General features: G+C 38.7%; 1 protein-coding gene and 1 long non-coding RNA gene across 2 annotated transcripts in view; one reads left to right on the top strand and one right to left on the bottom strand.

Moving 5' to 3' along the window:
- Window positions 1-22,087, bottom strand: part of DCDC2 (doublecortin domain containing 2) — a 556,437-nt gene that overhangs the window by 318,188 nt on the left and 216,162 nt on the right. The gene's annotated exons all lie outside the window — the stretch shown is intronic.
- On the top strand, window positions 11,984-12,313 carry LOC128660782 (uncharacterized). Its single transcript, XR_008402582.1, has 2 exons — window positions 11,984-12,121; window positions 12,202-12,313. It is a non-coding gene; the product is annotated as an uncharacterized LOC128660782 (long non-coding RNA).

Raw genomic sequence — 22,087 nt, forward strand, 5'->3', positions numbered from 1 at the left:
ATACCAAGTCCTGCGTGGCCATGCAGGCGCTATCAGAATTACCGAAGCCTTCTCCTGTTTGATTCTGGCTACTAGCCGAGGAAGAAGAGGAAACGGTGGAAAGACATAAGCTAGATTGAATGACCAAGGCGCTGTTAAAGCATCTATCAATGCCGCCTTGGGATCCCTGGATCTGGATCCGTAAAGGGGAAGTTTGGTCTTCTGACAGGACGCCATCAGATCCAATTCTGGAATGCCCCATAGCTGCGTCAACAAAAACCTCCGGGTGAAGTTCCCACTCCCCCGGATGAAAAGTCTGACGACTTAGAAAATCCGCCTCCCAGTTGTCTACCCCTGGGATGTGAATTGCAGATAGATGGCTCTGCCCATTTGATGATCTTGGATACTTCCTTCATCGCTAGGGAACTCTTTGTTCCTCCCTGATGATTGATGTACGCTACAGTCGTGATGTTGTCCGACTGGAATCTGATGAATTTGGCCTCCGCTAGTTGAGGCCACGCCTGGAGCGTATTGAATATCGCTCTCAGCTCCAAAATGTTTATCGGGAGAAGAGATTCTTACCGAGACCATAGACCCTGAGCCTTCAGGGAGTTCCAGACCGCACCCCAGCCTAACAGACTGGCATAGATCGTGACAATGATCCACTCCGGTCTGCGGAAACTCATTCCCTGAGACAGGTGAACTAGAGACAACCACCAGAGAAGAGAGTCTCTGGTCTTCTGGTCCATTTGTATTTGAGGAGACAAATCTGCGTAATCCTCATTCCACTGTTTGAGCATGCACAGTTGCAGTGGTCTGAGATGAATTCGGGCAAAAGGGACTACGTCCATTGCCGCAACCATTAAGCCAATTACCTCCATGCACTGAGCCACAGAAGGCCGAGGAATGGAATGAAGAGCTCGGCAAGTATTCAACAGTTTTGACTTCCTGACCTCTGTCAGAAAGATTTTCACCAAAAAACATCCGATCTTTATGAAATTTTCACCACATGATCCTAATGCTTTGAAATGATTGCACACAAATTTTCAAATCAATTAACCCCTTATTGCCCAAACCGGAGCAAATTGAAGTAAACAACCGGTTTAACACACTAGCACGGTGCCACAGTCTTTGCTGTGGCCCTACCTTCCTTTAGGGTTATTTGTAGAAGAAAAATAAGCCTCCCTGATGTCCTCCTGCACCCTCAGGACTCTACACGTGAAGCTGCATGAAGCTGTCTTCTAAATCAACTGCGCAACTGAGGCGCGAAAATGAGGCCCCCTCCCTCTTCAGTTCAGAGTTATGGGGCCTTCCTGAGTCAGACTAGGCGTCTAATAATATGCCAGGCGTAATAAAAACCCCAAAAGTGTTTCCAACGTTTCAAACAGTTGAACAAATATAAGATTCCACTAATAAAGTAATCGATTTAGCCCATCACAGTGTCTACCAGTATTTAAGCCCTTAACTGAAGCCATCCTTCTATACTGCATCTCAGAAAATGGCTTACCTTCCCTCATGGGGATTTCTGTCAGTCTTCTAGCATTACCAGGTCTTGTTAGAAAAAAATGACTGAGCATACCTTAAGCAGTTAAGCCTGCAAACTGTTCCCCCCAACTGAAGTTCTCCGGTACTCAACAGTCCTGTGTGGGAACAGCAATGGATTTTAGTTACAACATGCTAAAATCTTTTTCCTCTCAGCAGAAATCTTCATCACTTTCTGCCTCAGAGTAAATAGTACAAACCGGCACTATTTTAAAATAACAAACTCTTGATTGAAGAAATAAAAACTACAAATCTAACACCACAAACTCTTTACCCTCCCGTGGAGATGCTACTTGTTAGAGCGGCAAAGAGAATGACTGGGGGCGGAGCCTGAGGGGAGCTATATGGACAGCTTTGCTGTGTGCTCTCTTTGCCACTTCCTGTAGGGATTGAGAATATCCCACAAGTAAGGATGAATCCGTGGACTGGATACACCAAGTAAGAGAAATAAAAATAAATCCTAAGATAGCTACAATATAATTATTATTTATATTGTAGCTATATTAGGGTTTATTTTAAAGGTAAGTATTTAGTTTTAAATAGGATTAATTTAGTTAATAAGAGAAATATTATTTAGATTTATTTAATTAATATTTAAGTTAGGGGGGTGTTAGTGTTAGACTTAGGTTTAGGGGTTAATAATTTTATTACAGTGGCGGCGGTAGGATAGGGGTTAATAAATGTATTATAGGTGGCGACGGTGTAGGGGGGCAGATTAGGGGTTAATAAGTTTAATATAGGTTGTGGCGGGGTCCGGGACCGGCGGTTTAGGGGTTAAACTATTTATGTAGTTGCGGCGAGGTCCGGGATCCGCAGGATAGGGGTTAATAACTTTATTATAGGTGGCGGCGGTATAGGGGGAGCAGGATAGGGGTTAATAGGTATAATGTTGGTGGCGGCGGTGTCCGGGAGCAGCGGTTTAGGGGTTAATACATTTATAAGAGTTGTGGCGGGGTCTAGGAGCGGCGGTTTAGGGGTTAATAACTTTATTTAGTTGCGGGGGGCTCCGGGGGCGCCGGTATAAGGGGTAGAACAGTGTAGTTTAGTGTGGGTGCTTAGTGACAGGCTAGCAATAAAGCTGTCAAAAAGCCGAAGAGCAGTGAGATCGGATGAGTGATAACTATCACAGTCCGCTACTCATCGCCCCGTACTTGGTGTGCGGCTTTTTGACAGCTTTATTGATAACTTAGGCAAAATTTTTCAGGTCTGCGGCGGTGATGGTAGGCGAGCTTAGGCAGGCGTATTGGGCCGGCGAAGGCAGGTAAAGTAGACGGCTTGATAACTAGGCCTCATGGGGTGCCTTGCCACCCTGGCTGAAAGTTATTGTGTACACTGTATATGTGTCTGAGAAATATATACATGGGATGTAAATGTGATAACTGTAAAATACTTGTTTACATCTCACATACCGGCTTTTGATCCCAAGTGCTAAACCTACGGCTCCTGAGATTCGTTGTACAGGGTTGCTTTTGCATCTGTGGTGCTAGTTTCCCTGACAGCAGGACATACTGTATATGTTGCATCACTCTGCTTGACTACCATAGCCCTCATAATTAGCCACCATTATTTAGTGGGTAAAGCAAGTCCCTTGGCTTCTGGAGTTCCTCCAGTAACAACATCAATAAATAAATACATTCCAGAAGATTATCACAATTAAAAAACACAAATCATATATATGCTACGTGTATTGCCACCATGTAGGAATATCATGTGCTGTCATGGTTTAATTAAGTTTTTGACAGAGCATATAATAGAAATGCAGTATCATAATAGCATAACTAAACTGAAATAGTATACCTATTGTTTTGTTTGTTTGTTTTTACAGTTTAGTAAAGATTTAGACAATGTTATTGGGTACATTATGTTCAACCGTTAAAGGGCAAATGTAATATCATATGCAGTTAGAAAAGTTCAAACACCTACAAAAATGGAGTAATTTTCATAGTTATTACAGCAAAAGCAGGCAATGTAATACATACAGTTTTGACAATGCAAAAACTTAAATTTACTAAGAATCGAGAAGTTTCTTTTTAGTATATTCATTGAAATGTAGATATATCTATTTTGCTCTAGAGAAAGGGTTCCCCAAAATAACATTGGCACTGGAGAAACTCTACATTGTTAGTAAATAGTTTTCTCATGGTATCTATTAATAAACATATGTATTGACAACTACAAATATATTTACCAGTTATTGAAATACACTTCAATAAGCCTTACCCAATAAATAATGTATCCATGAGCTCTTATTATACTGCATACTGTAAAATTATTAAGGGATAGAGTACGAGTAGAGTGCTATTTAGCGCTGGGGCTTGCACGTTAACCAGATTGAGTACATTTAAGAGCGCTAATCCTGACATGAAATATTAATATTTCACGTTCCAATGTTCTTCACATAGAATAATATGCTCTATTTCTTCTTAAATACATATATATATATATATATATATATATATATATATATACACCTATACTCAGTGATTTTTTGTAAAAGTGCAGATACTCAAAAAAAGGTGCCGGTACTCATTGATTGATAAATACTGCTCAGTAACTTTGAGAAACGCAAAAGGACAACATTATTTACAATGTTTGATGTATTTTGCAGCTCCTTCTTATGAAAACTAGAGTATCTAAACAATGATTACAAATAATACCTGTTATGAGTTGGCAGAGATGGGGTACCTGCATCTAGCTATATATCTATTCCTATAGATATATACTTTATTCAATTATAGACCAGCACTCTCCCAAAAAAATAAGGCAATTATCCAGGGTGCTCCTGAACATTCGTATCTACACTTCATATCTATACCTATAGATATATAGGCATAGATATGTATTTTACATGGGCAGATCAAATAAAGAAATATATATTTAATAATAAGTAGTACATTACTTTATACGTGAAGAACATAGCAATGTAAATTATGAGTTTTGTGATTGGGTTAGTGCACATGAAAACTTAGTAATCTTAAGGCGCATTATTGAAATATTACATAAAAAATATTTTTAAAAATTATTTAAAATTAAACATACTGTAAAATATGTAGATATATTCTTTGGATTATTAGAATATTTTACTTAATTTTTTAAAAAATATTTTATATGCAATGTTTCAATAATGTGCCTTAAGATTACTAAGTTTTCATATGTGCAAAACACATATTTTACATTCCTATGTTATTCACATACAGGTAGATTACGAGTTGTGCGTTCATGTTTTAACGCTGTAAAAATTGCCATTTCAGCGTTAAAATAGCAACGCAGCCATTACAAGTCTTGTTGGTATAGATGTACCGCAAGCCTTTTAGCCTGTGACGCAACATCAGTCCCGCAATCGAAAAAATTAAGTTTTTGCATGGGATTCCCATAGCGCTGGTGTTACGAGTTTTGCGGTGAGGCTAAAAAGTTTGCGCTACACACTATAACAAGAAGTTCCGTACCGTCATCTGAGACCAGTAGTTATGAGTTTTACGCAACAAAACTGTTACATAAAACTCATAACTAAAGTGTTACAAAGTAAACTTACACCCATAATCTACCTATTAACCCCTAAACCGAGGCCCTCCCACATCGCAAACACTATATTAAACTTATTAACCCCTAATCTACCGCTCCTGACATCGCCGCCACAAATAAAATGTAATAACCCCTATTCCGTTGCTCCCCGACATCGCCGTCACTATACTAAAGTTATTAACCCTTATTCCCCCACACCCCAACATCACCCACACTATAATAAATCTATTAACCCCTATTCCGCCACTCCCCGACATCTCTACCACTAAATAAAGTTATTAACCCCTAAACCTCTGGCCTCCCACATCACTACCACTAAATAAACCTATTAACCCCTAAACCGCCAGCCCCCCACATTGCAACAACCTAAATTAAACTATTAACCCCTAAACCTAACCCTAACTGTAACCCTAACACCCCCTAACTTTAACATAATTAAAATAGAGCTAAATTAAAGTTACAATTATTAACTTAAAGGGACATTAAACACTAAATACATGCTAGATAGAATGATGCATTCAAAGAAAAGATTAGTCAATGACTAACATGTAGATGTATTTTTTAAAGTTTAATTAGTTGTTTAAAAAGTGACAAAATAAGTGTAAAGTTTTAGTGTCTATAAAACACTGGGAGCTGCCATGTTGTAACTTGTGTTACCTTCTCTGCTGTGGCCAATTAGGGACAGTTTTAAATAGGTCACTAGAGTGCGCAACCAATGGTTGTGCTGGATTTAACAGTGTTCTGCACTTCCATTTCTAACAGGAACTGAAAAGCAGAATGGAATTACAGGCAAAGAGGACAAAATAAATAATGAAAGTATATTGCAGAGTTGTTTTATATATACAATTTATCATTTTATATTACCATCTCAAAGTGTTTAATGTCCCTTTAATAATACCTATTTAAAACTAAATACATACTTACCTGTGAAATAAAACCTAAGTTAGCTACAATATAACTAATAGTTATTATTGTAGCTAGCTTAGGTTTTATTTTTATTTCACAGGTAAGTTTGTATTTATTTTAACTAGGTAGACTAGTTAGTAAATATTTATTAATTATTTACTACAAATAAGCTGCCTTACACTAAAACCTACCATTACAAAAATAAAAACACACTAAAATTACAACAACAAAAAAAACACTAAAATTACAAAAAAATAACAAACGAAATTATCCAAAACAATAAAAATTATTCCTATTCTAATACCCTATAAAAAAAAAACACCCCAAAATAAAAAACCCTAATCTATAATAAACTACCAAGGGCCCTAAAAAGGGCCTTTGTAGGGCATTGCCCTAAATAAATCAGCTCTTTTTCTACAAAAGAAAAACAAACCCCCCCTAACAGTATACAAACCCCCACCCCCCAAACCCACAAAATAAAAATAAAGTAAAACCTAATCTACCCATTGCCCTGCAAAGGACATTTGTATGTGCATTGCCCTTAAAAGGGCATTCAACTCTTTTGCTGCCCATTAAAAATAAAAAAATGTCTATTCTAAAAAGAAAAACCCACCCCAAAACGAAAAAAAACCTGAATTATCCAAAATAATAACAATTATTCCTATTCTAACACCCATTTTATAAAAAAAAAGAAAGAAATCTAATCTATAATAAACTACCAATAGCCCTTAAAAGGGTCTTTTGTAGGGCATTGTCCTAAAGAAATCAGCTTTTTCAAAACAAAAATACAAAGACCCACTAACATTACAAACCCCCACCCCCCCAAAATAAAAAAAAACTATCTAAAAAAAATGAATCTACCCATTGCCCTGAAAAGGGCATTTGTATGGGCATTGCCCTTAAAAGGGCATTTAGCTCTTTTAAGAAATGCCCAACCCCTAATCTTAAAAAAAAAAACACCAAAAAAACCTTAAAGGGATACTGAACCCAATTTTTTTCTTTCATGATTCAGATAGAGCATGCAATTTTAAGCAACTTTCTAATTTACTTTTATTATAACTTTTTCTTCATTCTCTTGCTATCTTTATTTGAAAAAGAAGGCATCTAAGCTAAGGACCCAGCAAATTTTTGGTTCAGACCATGGCCAGCACTTGTTTATTGGTTCTGTCCAATTAGCAAGGACAACCCAGGTTGTTCACCAAAAATGAACCGGCATCTAAACTTACATTCTTGCTTTTAAAATAAACATACCAAGAGAATGAAGAAAATTTGATAATAGGAGTAAATTAGAAAGTTGCTTAAAATTGCATGCTCTATCTGAATCATAAAAGAAAAAATTTGGTTTCAGTGTTCCTTTAAAAAAAAAAAATTACACTAACCCCTCTATAGGTACTCACAGTTGCTGAAGGATCTTCATCCCAGCGGCTCCATCTTCATCCATCGCAGGACCGGAATCTTCTTCATCCCTGCGGAGGCGGAGCGGTGGATGCGTGGAGGACCAGGCAAAGGTCCAAGGCGGAGGCCCAGGGGGAGGTCAATTGATCTGATGTGGAGGTCCTCTTTATGCGATCGTCCGCAGCACACTAAGGATTGAAATGCAAGGTACCCCTTTTATACTGGAGGTACCATTGCATTCCTATTGGATGAAAAATTTTAATCAGCCAATAGGAATTAGGGCTGCTAAACTCCTTTTGGCTGTTCAAATCAGTCAATAGGATGAGAGCTACTGAAATTATATTGGCTGATTTGAATAGCCATTATATAAAATCAAATAACATCTAAGTACTTTCCTTCATGGATAGGACAAAATGCTTGAAATAATAAGGTTAGCTGCACTAAATACAGACAGACATTTTTATTATAGAACCAGACTGGGGCTGGGCCCTATCTTTACCACAAACCCCAGTTCCATTTGTCCCAAGTACTTTCTATGACCCTGTGGGGGAGACTTACCTGCTCTGAGCCTCTGATTATCATTGCAGTGCAGGAAACTAAAGTGTATTTGGAAGAGATGGCAGGTGCCCACTTTATATTTATATTTGAATAAATCACTCACCCTGTTTATTTAAAAAGGTTATCAGAGTCTGACATAACCTTTTTAAAAAAACAGGTTGAGTGATTTATTCAAATATAAAGTGGGCAATGGACATCTGACATCTCTTAGTTCCAAATACACTTTTGTTTCCTTATAACAATCATGTAATAATATAATCATACATGATAAATTACAACTGATATGATGTTAAGAGATAATAACACACTCACAGACAGTCAGCTCACAGACAGTCAGACACAGTGCTGCTGAGTGACTGCCACACATTAAATATTATATATATATATATATATATATATATATATATATATATATATATATATATATATATATATCTCATCAGGACTAGTCTGATATAAAAAAACATACTTTATGCAAGAACTTACCTGATAAATTCATTCCTTTCATACTGGCAAGAGTCCATGAGCTAGTGACGTATGGGATATACAATCCTACCAGGAGGGGCAAAGTTTCCCAAACCTCAAAATGCCTATAAATACACCCCTCACCCCACCCACAATTCAGTTTAACGAATAGCCAAGTAATGGGGTGATAAAGAAAGGAGTAGAAAGCATCAACAAAGGAATTTGGAAATAATTGTGCTTTATACAAAAAATCATAACCACCATAAAAAGGGTGGGCCTCATGGACTCATGCCAATATGAAAGAAATTCATTTATCAGGTAAGTTCTTACATAAATTATGTTTTCTTTCATGTAACTGGCAAGAGTCCATGAGCTAGTGACGTATGGGATAGCAATACTCAAGATGTGGAACTCCACGCAAGAGTCACTAGAGAGGGAGGGATAAAATAAAAAAAAGCCATTTCTCGCTGAAGAAAATTAATCCACAACCCAAAATATAAGTTTATTCTCATAAATGAAAGGAAAAAACTTAAAACATAAGCAGAAAAATCAAACTGAAACAGCTGCCTGAAGAACTTTTCTACCAAAAACTGCCTCCAAAGAAGCAAATACATCAAAACTGTAGAATTTAGTAAATGTATGCAAAGAAGACCAAGTTGCTGCTTTGCAAATCTGATCAACTGAAGCTTCATTCCTAAAAGCCCACAAAGTGGAAACTGATCTAGTAGAATGAGTTGTAATTCTTTGAGGCGGGGCTTGACCCGACTTCAAATAAGCTTGATGAATCAAAAGCTTTAAACACGATGCCAAAGAAACGGCAGAAGCCTTCTGACCTTTTCTAGGACCAGAATAGATAACAAATAGACTAGAAGTCTTCCTGAAATCTTTAGTAGTTTCAACAGAATATTTCAGAGCTCTCACCACATCCAAAGAATGTAAATATCTCTCTAAAGAATTCTTAGGATTAAGGAAGGGACAACAATTTCTCTATTAATGTTGTTAGAATTCACAACCTTAGGTAAGAATTTAAATGAAGTCCTCAAAACTGCCTTATCCTGATGAAAAATCAGAAAAGGAGATTCACAAGAGAGAGCAGATAATTCAGAAACTCTTCTAGCAGAAGAGATGGCCAAAAGAAACAACACTTTCCAAGAAAGTAGTTTAATGTCCAAAGAATGCATAGGCTCAAATGGAGGAGCCTGTAAAGCCTTCAAAACCAAATTAAGACTCCAAGGAGGAGAGATTGATTTAATGACAGGCTTGATACAAACCAAAGCCTGAACAAAACAGTGAATATCAGGAAGCTTAGCAACTTTCTGTGAAATAACACAGAAAGAGCAGAGATTTGTCCCTTCAAGGAACTTGCAGACAAACCATTATCCAAACCATCCTGAAGAAATTATAAAATTCTAGGAATTCTAAAAGAATACCAAGAGAATTTATAAGAGGAACACCATGAAATGTAAGTCTTCCAAACTCGATAATAAATCTTTCTAGAAACAGATTTATGAGCCTGCAACATAGTATTAATCACAGAATCAAAGAAACCTCTATGACTAAGCACTAAGCGTTCAATTTCCATACCTTCAAATTTAATGATTTGAGATCCTGATGGAAAAACAGACCTTGAGACAGAAGGTCCAGCCTTAATGGAAGTGGCCAAGGTTGACAACTGGACATCTGAACGAGATCCACATACCAAAACCTGTGAGGCCATGCTGGAGTCACCAGCAACACAAATGATTGCTCCATGATGATCTTTGAGATCACTCTTCGCAGAAGAACTAAAGTCAGGAAAATATAAGCAGGTTGATAACACCAAGTAAGTGTCAACGCATCCACTGCTTCCGCCTGAGGATCCCTGGACAGGTACCTGGGAAGCTTCTTGTTTAGATGAGAAGCCATCAGATCTATTTCTGGAAGACCCCACATCTGAACAACCTGAGAAAACAAATCTGGATGGAGGGACCACTCTCCCGGATGTAAAGTCTGACGGCTGAGATTGTCATGGATTTCCTTATTCCTTTCTGTCCCTTTAATTTTTACCTGTGCTCACACCTAGCAAGGTTATTTAAAGCCTGGACACGCCTCCTTCCCTGCTTCAGTATTGTTTCCAGTTTAGCATACAGCTTCACAGACCTGCTGCAGGGGTTTTCCTCTCTCTGTTCAAGTCTAACTATCTGAAGGTATTTAAACCTTTTCTAATACGGAGCCTACTAGAGCAACTGAAAGAGACTTATATGCTAAGTCTGAACATTTCTAATTTGGATTAACAAACACCGCTGCTGCATTATTTTCCTGCTTAATTGCCTCTGGCAGATCAAGTGTTTTCCAAACCGCAACTGCAGTCTCATCCGATATAAGTTGTGAACTTTATAACTTTGTACAGACGCTTAACTTACATTGGACCACACTCACAGGATACCTCCTCATATTCCTCTTCACACGCTTCAGGAGTAGCGTGATAAACTTCAGACTGAACTTTTGTGAGTAACGCTACAGCACAGCACTTAATACCTGCTCCACCCATCTGCCTGTCAGCTCTCACAAACAGCACAGCTATCAGCGTGTATCACACTTCAATTGACTAACAGCCTGCTGCATCTGTACTGACTTAACGCTCCTTCTGTGTACTCAGTGACTATCAGGAAAAGTGTATCCCATCCACGGTGCGTTTGGTTAACAACTGCTGTGCAACCTGATTCAGAAATACTGATCAGGAATTTAAATCAAATAGTAACTTTCAGCTGCCATACAGACAGATACATTGTAACTTCCTCATTGTATCTTAAAGTAAGGCATACAATCATATATTTTCCGCAGTTGAGATCCACAACCGCATTCAGCTCATTACATAATACTGAAGCCCTAAAAATGGATCCAGCGGAATTACCTAAAATTGTTTACACTCTTTCCCAGAGGGTGGATCAGCTAAGTCATGGCTTTAGAGAATTACAAGTCCAAAATGAGACACTCAACAATATAATAAAAGACTCAATGGGTAAATCAGCCACACCAGAGGCTACCCCAGAACCCCAAGTCTCTATGCCCGACAAATTCCATGGGGACAGGGCTATGTTCTCTCAGTTCAAAAACTCCTGTAATCTCCTTTTCAGTCTAAAACCTAAAACCTACGCAACTGAACGAATTAAGGTTTTAACGGTCATTTCTTTTCTGCGAGGTGAACCCCGCAAGTGGGCTGACTCATTCTTTGAGCAAGATCATCCTATTTTAACATCACTGGAAGATTTCTTCAAGGAAATGGCAATTCTTTATCAAGATATTAACACTCAGTTTACTGCAGAGACTAAAATGAGATCTCTTAAACAAGGGAAAAAGCAGGTGGAGGAATATTTAAGTGAGTTCAAGCAATACAGTAAAGATACTGAGTGGAGCGATATTGCCCTTAGGAATCAGTATCGTCTAGGTCTAAATGATGCCCTTAAAGATGAACTCGCTCGCATAGAGCTTCCTAGGTCCTTGGAAGGACTAATCACACTAAGTATTCAGATTGATAGAAGGTTGAGAGAAAGCAAATCAGAAAAACAAGGTATGGATACTACCACAAGACCCTCTTCTACTTACCAAAAACCTATAGTCACTCAAACCTCAGAACCTATGGATTTGGGATTCACTAGAGGCCCTTTACAACCAGAAGAAAGGAATCGCAGACGCATAAACAACCTCTGCATGTATTGTGCTTCAAATGCACATACTGTAAGAGAGTGTCCTATCTTACAAAGGCAGAAGAAACGTAAGTCCTTCAGAAAAACCACATGCTTAACCACTAATGTTAACCAAGTTGCTTACTGCTCTTTATCTCTTACCTTACAGTGGGATCTACACCAGCAAATCAGTGAAGCCATCATCGACTCTGGGGCACATTCTTCCTATATTGATTCTGTTTTTGTCACTATAAATAAAATACCCACTGTGTTGAAAGCAAGACCTGTGTCCATTAGAGTTATTGATGGTAATACAATTAGTTCCGGTCCTATTACACACCAAACTATTCCCATCAAGGTTTCCATGTCAAGTGCACACACTGAATTCATATCCTTTGATGTGATAAATTCTCCCATGTTTCCCTTGGTGCTTGGTCTACAATGGTTACAGACACATCAACCCACCATACATTGGGATCGCCTTGAAGTCGAATTCCTCTCAGATTATTGCAAGAACACCTGTTTTCAACACTCCTTGATTTGTTCTATAAATCCTACTGGAAGAATTATTCCTTCTGACTATCAAGATTTTCAAGATGTATTCAGTGAAAAGGAAGCAGAGTCCCTTCCTCCACATCGCCCGTACGACTGTCCTATTCAACTACTTCCAGGTGCTTCCATTCCTTACGGGCACATATATCCTCTATCACAGCCTGAACTAGATCACCTCAAAACTTACCTTTCAGAGAATTTAAGGAAAGGCTTTATACAACCCTCTTCTTCCCCTGCCGGGGCCGGCATTTTCTTCGTCAGAAATAAGGACAACTCCCTACGCCCTATAATTGATTATAGGGAACTTAATAAACGGACAGTCAAGAACCGCTATCCCTTACCTCTAATTCCCGAACTCATCGAACGTCTCAGTCAAGCCACCATATACACTAAATTAGACCTACGTGGAGCCTATAATCTCGTCAGGATCAGAAAAGGAGACGAGTGGCTCACCGCCTTCAGAACAAGATATGGGCTCTACGAGTATAAGGTGATGCCTTTCGGGCTCTGTAATGCCCCAGCAACGTTCCAATATCTAATAAACGATATATTCCGTGATCTCCTTGACATCTGTGTAGTTGTATATTTGGACGACATTCTGATATACTCTACCAACATCATTGAACATGTACAACACGTCCGTTGGGTGCTCTCTCGCCTTAGACAACACCGACTTTTTGCCAAATTGGAAAAGTGCATCTTCCATACCTCTGTTATTACTTTCCTGGGTTATACTATCACTCCCACAGGAATTCAGATGGATGATTCAAAGGTGCAAACTATTAAAAACTGGCCCATACCTTCCTCTAAAAAGGACCTGCAAAAATTCCTCGGTATTTCCAATTATTATAGGAAATTCATCAAGAATTATTCCTCTCTTACTAAGCCTCTAACTTCTCTTACAAGCGTTAATACTACCTTCCACTGGACACCTCAAACACAGGCTATTTTCGAACACCTTAAGGATGTTTTCACTAAAGCACCGATTCTTAAGTTTCCAGACCCTGATGCCCATTATGTACTTGAAGTTGACGCCTCCAACTACGCTCTAGGGTCCATTTTGTCTCAACGTAAAACTCCAGAAGATCCACTCCACCCTGTTGCCTTCTTTTCACGAGTAATGACACCAGCCGAATATAACTACCCTGTAGGCGAAAAGGAGTTGTTAGTGATCAAGGTCTCATTAGAACACTGGAGACATCTCCTAGAGGGCAGTAAATTTCCGATACTAATATATACGGACCACAAAAATCTGGAATACCTTCTGACTAACCGTACCTTATCCTCCAGACAGCTAAGATGGAGTTTATTCCTATCAAGGTTTGATTTCCATATAACCTACAGACCAGGGAGTAAGAACGGGAAAGCGGATGCCTTGTCCAGAAAAGATACCAATCCTCATCAATCCGATACTCCTGGTACAGTCATTCCAGCTGAGCATTTCATTACTCTATCTCCTACTTATCCTGAAGTCCTTAAACTCCTACAACAGAAGGATACTTCCATTCCTAAGCTTAAACTCACACTGGGACAAGATGGTCTCTATTACCACCAAGGACGTCTTTATGTACCACCTTCCCTTCGAGACAATTTGTTGAAAGAACATCATGACTCACCGATGGCAGGATATCTTGGAATCCACAAAACCTATGATCTTCTTTCACGTACGTACTGGTGGCCTGCTATTAGAACTTCTGTGCAAAGATATGTTCAATCTTGCCACATATGTACAGTTTCCAAGACTGATAAAAGACCTCCTTTCGGATTACTCTTACCATTACAGATACCAGACCGACCGTGGCAAACCATAGGAATGGATTTCATCGTTGAACTTCCATTGTCACTTGGTTACAACACCATACTTGTTGTTGTTGATCATCTTACCAAGATGGCCCATTTCCTCCCATATCATAAGCTCCCAACTTCATCAGAACTTGCAGTTCTTTTCTTGAATAACATCGTCAAATTACACGGCCTCCCTGATTCCATTGTAACTGATAGAGGTAGACAATTCACCTCTCGTTTTTGGAAAAAATTATGTGACACTATGCAAGTAGAACTCCGATTCTCCTCCTCATTTCACCCCCAATCAAATGGCCAAACAGAGAGAATAAATCAATGGCTCGAACAGTATATTCGTTCTTATTGTTCCAACCATCAAGACCAGTGGGCTAATACCCTTGCTATGGCTGAATATGCATACAACAATTCTACAAGTTCCACTACTTCCAAGACACCATTTTTTGCGAATTATGCTTTTCACCCTTCTTTCCAACTTCACCCTCGGACAGATTCAAACTGTCCCAAGGTTGATGACATCACTAAGGATCTACAGGATCTTTTCAAAGAACTCAAGAGGCATATTGCTGATGCTCAGGCTCATCAGAGACGTTACTATAACCTCCGAAGACGTCAACCACCTTCCTATAAAATAGGTGATCTGGTTTGGCTGTCGACCAAGAATATAAAACTGAAAACCCCCAGCAAGAAACTTAGTGCTGTCTTCATTGGTCCTTATCCTATCACAAAGATTGTGAACCAAAATGCTGTTACCTTGGATCTGCCTTCTACTTTTCGACTTCATCCCACCTTCCACGTCTCTTTGTTAAAACCTCATTGTGAAACTAGACAGGTGGCCAGCCAGGTTCCTCCTATGATCTTACAGGATTCGGACACGGAATACGAAGTTGATGCCATCCTGGACTCCCGTATTTACCGTGGATCTCTTCAATACCTAATCCGTTGGAAGGGATTCTCTGAGGAGAATGACTCTTAGGAACCTTCCTCGAATGTTCATGCTCCCAAATTGGAATCCCTATTTCACAGGAGGAATCCAGAACGACCTAGATTCGTAGCTGCGGGGCACCTACCCTGAGGTGGGGGGTATGTCATGGATTTCCTTATTCCTTTCTGTCCCTTTAATTTTTACCTGTGCTCACACCTAGCAAGGTTATTTAAAGCCTGGACACGCCTCCTTCCCTGCTTCAGTATTGTTTCCAGTTTAGCATACAGCTTCACAGACCTGCTGCAGGGATTTTCCTCTCTCTGTTCAAGTCTAACTATCTGAAGGTATTTAAACCTTTTCTAATACGGAGCCTACTAGAGCAACTGAAAGAGACTTATATGCTAAGTCTGAACATTTCTAATTTGGATTAACAAACACCGCTGCTGCATTATTTTCCTGCTTAATTGCCTCTGGCAGATCAAGTGTTTTCCAAACCGCAACTGCAGTCTCATCCGATATAAGTTGTGAACTTTATACAGACGCTTAACTTACATTGGACCACACTCACAGGATACCTCCTCATATTCCTCTTCACACGCTTCAGGAGTAGCGTGATAAACTTCAGACTGAACTTTTGTGAGTAACGCTACAGCACAGCACTTAATACCTGCTCCACCCATCTGCCTGTCAGCTCTCACAAACAGCACAGCTATCAGCGTGTATCACACTTCAATTGACTAACAGCCTGCTGCATCTGTACTGACTTAACGCTCCTTCTGTGTACTCAGTGACTATCAGGAAAAGTGTATCCCATCCACGGTGCGTTTGGTTAACAACTGCTGTGCAACCTGATTCAGAAATACTGATCAGGAATTTAAATCAAATAGTAACTTTCAGCTGCCATACAGACAGATACATTGTAACTTCCTCATTGTATCTTAAAGTAAGGCATACAATCATATATTTTCCGCAGTTGAGATCCACAACCGCATTCAGCTCATTACAGAGATAATCCGCTTCCCAATTGTCTATACCTGGGATATGAACTGCAGAAATTAGACAGGAGCTGAATTCCGCCCAAGAAAGTATCCAAGATACTTCTTTTATAGCTTGGGGACTGTGAGTCCCACTCTGGTGATTGACATATGCCACAGTTGTGATATTGTCTGTCTGAAAACAAATGAACAGTTCTCTCTTCAACAGAGGCCAAATCTGAAGAGCACTGAAAATCGCACGGCGTTCCAAAATATTGATTGGTAATCTCGCCTTTTGAGATCTCCAAACCCCTTGTGCTGACAGCTCCCCAACCTGAAAGACTTGCATCTGTTGTGATCACAGTCCAGAATGGACGAACAAAAGAGGCCCCTAGAACTATACGATGGTGATCTAACCACCAAGTCAGAGATAGTCGAACATTGGGATTTAAGGATATTAATTGTGATATCCTTGTATAATGCCTGCACCATTGGTTCAGCATACAAAGCTGGAGAGGTCTCATATGAAAACGAGCAAAGGGGATCACGTCCGAAGCTGCAGTCATGAGACCTAAAACTTCCATGCACATAGTTACTGAAGGGAATGACTGAGACCGAAGGTTCCGACAGGCTGAAACCAATTTTAAACGTCTCTTGTCTGTTAGAGACAGAGTCATGGACACAGAATCTATCTGGAAACCTAAAAAGGTGACCCTTTTCTGAGGAATCAAAGAACTTTTTGGTAAATTGATCCTCCAACCATGTTTTCGAAGAAACAACACTAGTTGATTTGTGTGAGATTCGGCAGAATGTAAAGACTGAGCTAGTACCAAGATATTGTCCAAATAAGGAAACACTGCAATATCCCGCTCTCTGATTACAGAAAGTAGGGCACCGAGAACCTTTGAAAAGATTCTTGGAGCTGTCGCTAGGCCAAAAGGAAGAGCGACAAATTGGTAATGCTTGTCTAGAAAAGAGAATCTCAGAAACTGATAATGATCTGGATGAATCGGAATATGAAGATTTGCATCCTGTAAGTCTATTGTGGACATATAATGCCCTTGCTGAACAAAAGGCAGAATAGTCCTTATAGTCACCATTTTGAAAGTTGGCACTCTTACATAACGATTCAAAATTTTTAGATCCAGAACTGGTCTGAATGAATTTTCTTTCTTTTGGACAATGAATAGATTTGAATAAAACCCCAGACCCTGTTTCTGAAACGGAACTGACATGATTACCCCTAAAAACTCCAGGTCTGAAACACACTTCAGGAAAGCCTGAGCCTTTACTGGATTTGCTGGGATGCGTGAGAGAAAATACCTTCTCACAGGAGGTCTTACTCTAAATCCTATTCGGTACCCCTGAGAGACAATACTCAGAATCCATTGTTTTTGGACGGAATTTGTCCAAAGATCCTTGAAAAATCTTAATCTGCCCCTTACCAGCTGAGCTGGAATGAGGGCCGCACCTTCATGCAAACTTGGGGGCTGGCTTTGGTCTCTTAAATGGCTTGGATTTATTCCAATTTGAGGAAGGCTTCCAATAGGAAACAGATTCCTTGGGGGAAGGATTAGGTTTCTGTTCCTTATGCTGTTGAAAGGAACGAAAATGGTTAGAAGCTTTAGATTTACCCTTAGGTCTTTTATCCTGAGGCAAAAAACTCCCTTCCCCACAGTGACAGTTGAAATAATCGAATCCAACTGAGAACCAAATAATGCATTACCTTGGAAAGAAAGAGATAGCAATCTAGTCTTAGAAGTCATGACAGCATTCTAAGATTTAAGCCACAAAGCTCTTCTAGCTAAAATAGCTAAAGACATAGATTTAACATCAATTTTGATGATATCAAAAATGGCATCACAAATAAAATGATTAGCATGTTGAAGCAAGTGAACAATGCTAGACAAATCAGAATCCAATTCTTGTTGCGCTAAATTTTCCAACCAAAAAGTTGATGCAGCTGCAACATCAGCCAATGAAATTGCAGGCCTAAGAAGATGACCTGAATATAAATAGGCTTTCCTTAGATAAGATTCAAGTTTCCTATCTAAAGGATCTTTAAAAGAAGTACTATCTTCCATAGGAATAGCAGTACGTTTAGCAAGAGTAGAGATAGACCCATCAACTTTGGGGATATCCTGGCAAAGGATACAATTTTTTAAACCTTGAAGAAGGAATAAAAGAAGTACCAGGCCTATTCCATTCCTTAGAAATCATATCAGAAATAGCATCAGGAACTGGAAAAACCTCTGGAATAACAACAGGAGGTTTATAGACAGAATTTAAACGTTTGCTAGTTTTAATATCAAGAGGACTAGTTTCCTCCATATCCAATGTAATCAACACTTCTTTTAACAAAGAACGAATATACTCTATTTTAAATAAATAAGTAGATTTGTCAGTGTCAATATCTGAGGCAGGATCTTCTGAACCAGATAGATCCTCATCAGAGAAGGATAATTCAGTATGTTGTCGGTCATTTGAAATTTCATCAACTTTATGAGAAGTTTTAAAAGATATTTTACATTTATTAGAAGGCGGGATGGCAGACAAAGCCTTCTGAATAGAATCAGCAATAAATTCTTTTAAATTCACAGGTATATCTTGTACATTAGATGTTGAAGGAACAGCAAGAGGCAATGTACTATTACTGATGGACACATTATCTGCATGTAAAAGTTTATCATGACAACTATTACACAGCTGGAGATATAACCTCTACAAGTTTACAACAAATGCACTTAGCTTTGGTAGAACTGTTATCAGGCAGCAGGATTCAAACAGTGATTTCTGAGACAGGATCAGATTGAGACATCTTGCAAATGTAAGAGAAAAAAACAACATATACAGCAAAATTATCAATTTCCTTATATGGCAGTTTCAGGAATGGGAAAAAAAATGCAAATAGCATAGCCCTCTGATAGAGAAAAAGGCAAGAGGCATATAGGAATGGGGCTTTAAATAATGCAAATATTTGGCGCCAACAATGACGCACAACACAAACAGAAAACATTTTTTGGTGCTAAAAACATCCGGAAATGACACACTTGCGTCATTGAAGACACAACCTTGTGAAAGGACTCGACGTCAACTAAGACGCCGGAAATGACAAATTTGCGTCATCGAAAGTAACTTCGCGTCAAAAATGACGCAATAAACTTTAGCAGTTTGTGCCCTCGCGAGCCTTATTCTGCCCGCAAATTTGAAAATGAAAGTCAATTGAAAAAAGACTATACACAAGGTAAGAAATAAATTTTCCTAAAAAATGCATTTCCCAGATATGAAACTGACAGTCTGCAAAAGGAAATATACTGAAAACCTGAATCATGGCAAATATAAGTACAATACATATATTTAGAACTTTATATAAATACATAAAGTGCCAAACCATAGCTGATAGTGTCTTAAAGGGACACTGTACCCAAATTTGTTCTTTCATGATTCAGATAGAGCATGACATTTTAAGCAACTTTCTAATTTACTCCTATTATCAAATTTTCTTCATTCTCTTGGTATCTTTATTTTAAATGCAAGAATGTAAGTTTAGATGCCGGCCCATTTTTGGTGAACAACCTGGGTTGTCCTTGCTGATTGGTGGATAAATTCATCCACCAATAAAAAAGTGCTGTCCAGAGTTCTGAACACCAAAAAAAGCTTAGATGCCCTCTTTTTCAAATAAAGATAGCAAGAAAACAAAGAAAAAATGATAATAGGAGTAAATTAGAAAAGTTACTTAAAATTGCATGCTCTATCTGAATCACAAAAGAAAAAATTTGGGTTCATCCACATATAGCAGATAGCCAAACCAGTACTGAAACGGTTATCAGAAGAGGTAATGGAATATGAGAGTATATCGTCGATCTGAAAAGGGAGGTAGGAGATTAATCTCTACGACCGATAACAGAGAACCTATGAAATAGATCTCCCGTGAGGAAAACCATTGCATTCAATAGGTGATACTCCCTTCACATCCCTCTGACATTCACTGTACTCTGAGAGGAATCGGGCTTCAAAATGCGCATATCAATGTAGAAATCTTAGCACAAACTTACTTCACCACCTCCATAGGAGACAAAGTTTGTAAAACTGAATTGTGGGTGTGGTGAGGGGTGTATTTATAGGCATTTTGAGGTTTGGGAAACTTTGCCCCTCCTGGTAGGATTGTATATCCCATACGTCACTAGCTCATGGACTCTTGCCAATTACATGAAATTTTTTTGCATGTAATTTTTTATTATAATATACCTTGATGTCATGATCAAGGTATATTATAATATAAATAATGTGCACAAATAATAGTAGTAACGTGACGTTATTCACTAACTTCATCCATGCTGCATAGACGGCTAGCGCACTGTCATGTCTACCTTTAAGCCAGGCCAGGGAGTCTCTCAGTTCTGAACCTGCCTTACCGGTCCGGTATAGTAGGGCTGGGCAGCAGCTGAAGATCCAAGACAGTAGACTCCGAGTCCAGGCAGTCCAAACTTATACAAGTTGATGACAGGTCACGTTCTCCTGGTGCTGTCAATCACCAGGAGAACATGCCCGTCTCTGATTGGCTCCCTTGCTAGGAGGCATTACAAGGGATACCTCCTATTGGACCATTTCTCCCCCAATGGTGTTTCGGTCAGCCAGTGTTAGCCAGTTGGTGGCGCTCTAATTCTCTGCTGCTGGATTGAAAAAATGTACACTGCCTCTCCATAGCGTAACATGGGGAGGAAAAACAGTCTTTTTTTTTTTTGGTTTGGTCTGCCAGTGAGTGTCGCTCTAATGCTCCTCTGAATATAGAAATGCAGTGTAACGGAGCAGTAACATTAGCGTAACATGGGGGTAGATGTTTTTTGTTGTTGTTTTTTTTACAACAAATTTTTCTTTTAAATTAAATTTAAATAAACTTTGGGCCCATATGGCAGGGGAGGCCCTGCCTCCCATGACTGCACGTCCCTGATATATATATATATAATGCTGTTCATGTAAAATACATATCTATACCTATATATATATATATATATACATATAAAAATATATAATTGAATGGTATTCGTATTGTTTTCAATCACACTGCTACTTGAGAATTTTCTAACAGCTTTGTTAACATTTTTAAGAAAATCTAGATTTCTGGATCAGCATCTTAACTCCAGCGTTTGTATATTTAAAAAAAAAAAGAAGCAAAAATAACAAATTTGTATTAATAATCAATTCCCTGGCACTGACATAAACATATAAATAAAAAGCCATTATGGGTTACAGCAACATACCAACATTAATTCCTACTAACTGCTTTTGATTAAAAAAATATCCCATTAATAATTAATCTACTGGCTCTGGTATACAACATAAATTTCAAGAAAAATCATAGATGAAATTAATTTTGTTAATTCTTTATGATCTGTAAACCAAGCACCTATTATTACATAGTTTGTGATATGCTTTCGTTGGAAAATGCTATGTCCTGTTCAGGACTCCTGAATCACCAAGATAAATGAAATCCACATTTTAATCCACAGTAATATATCTAATTAAGAAAAATAAAAAATAAACATAATTTATGCTTACCAGATAAATTCCTTTCCTTCCTGGCAGGGAGAGTCCACAACTTCATTCCTTACAGTTGGGAAATACAACACCTGGCAACCAGGAGGAGGCAAAGACACCAAAGCCAAAAGCTTAAATATCCCTCCCACTTCCCCTATCCCCCAGTCATTCTGCCAAGGGAACAAGGAAAAGTAGGAGAAACATCAGGGTATAAAAGGTGCCAGAAGAAATAATATAGAAAGGGAGCCGCCCATCAAAACATAAAT

Source organism: Bombina bombina, chromosome 5 (assembly GCF_027579735.1).
Source record: "Bombina bombina isolate aBomBom1 chromosome 5, aBomBom1.pri, whole genome shotgun sequence".
NCBI lineage: Eukaryota > Metazoa > Chordata > Amphibia > Anura > Bombinatoridae > Bombina > Bombina bombina.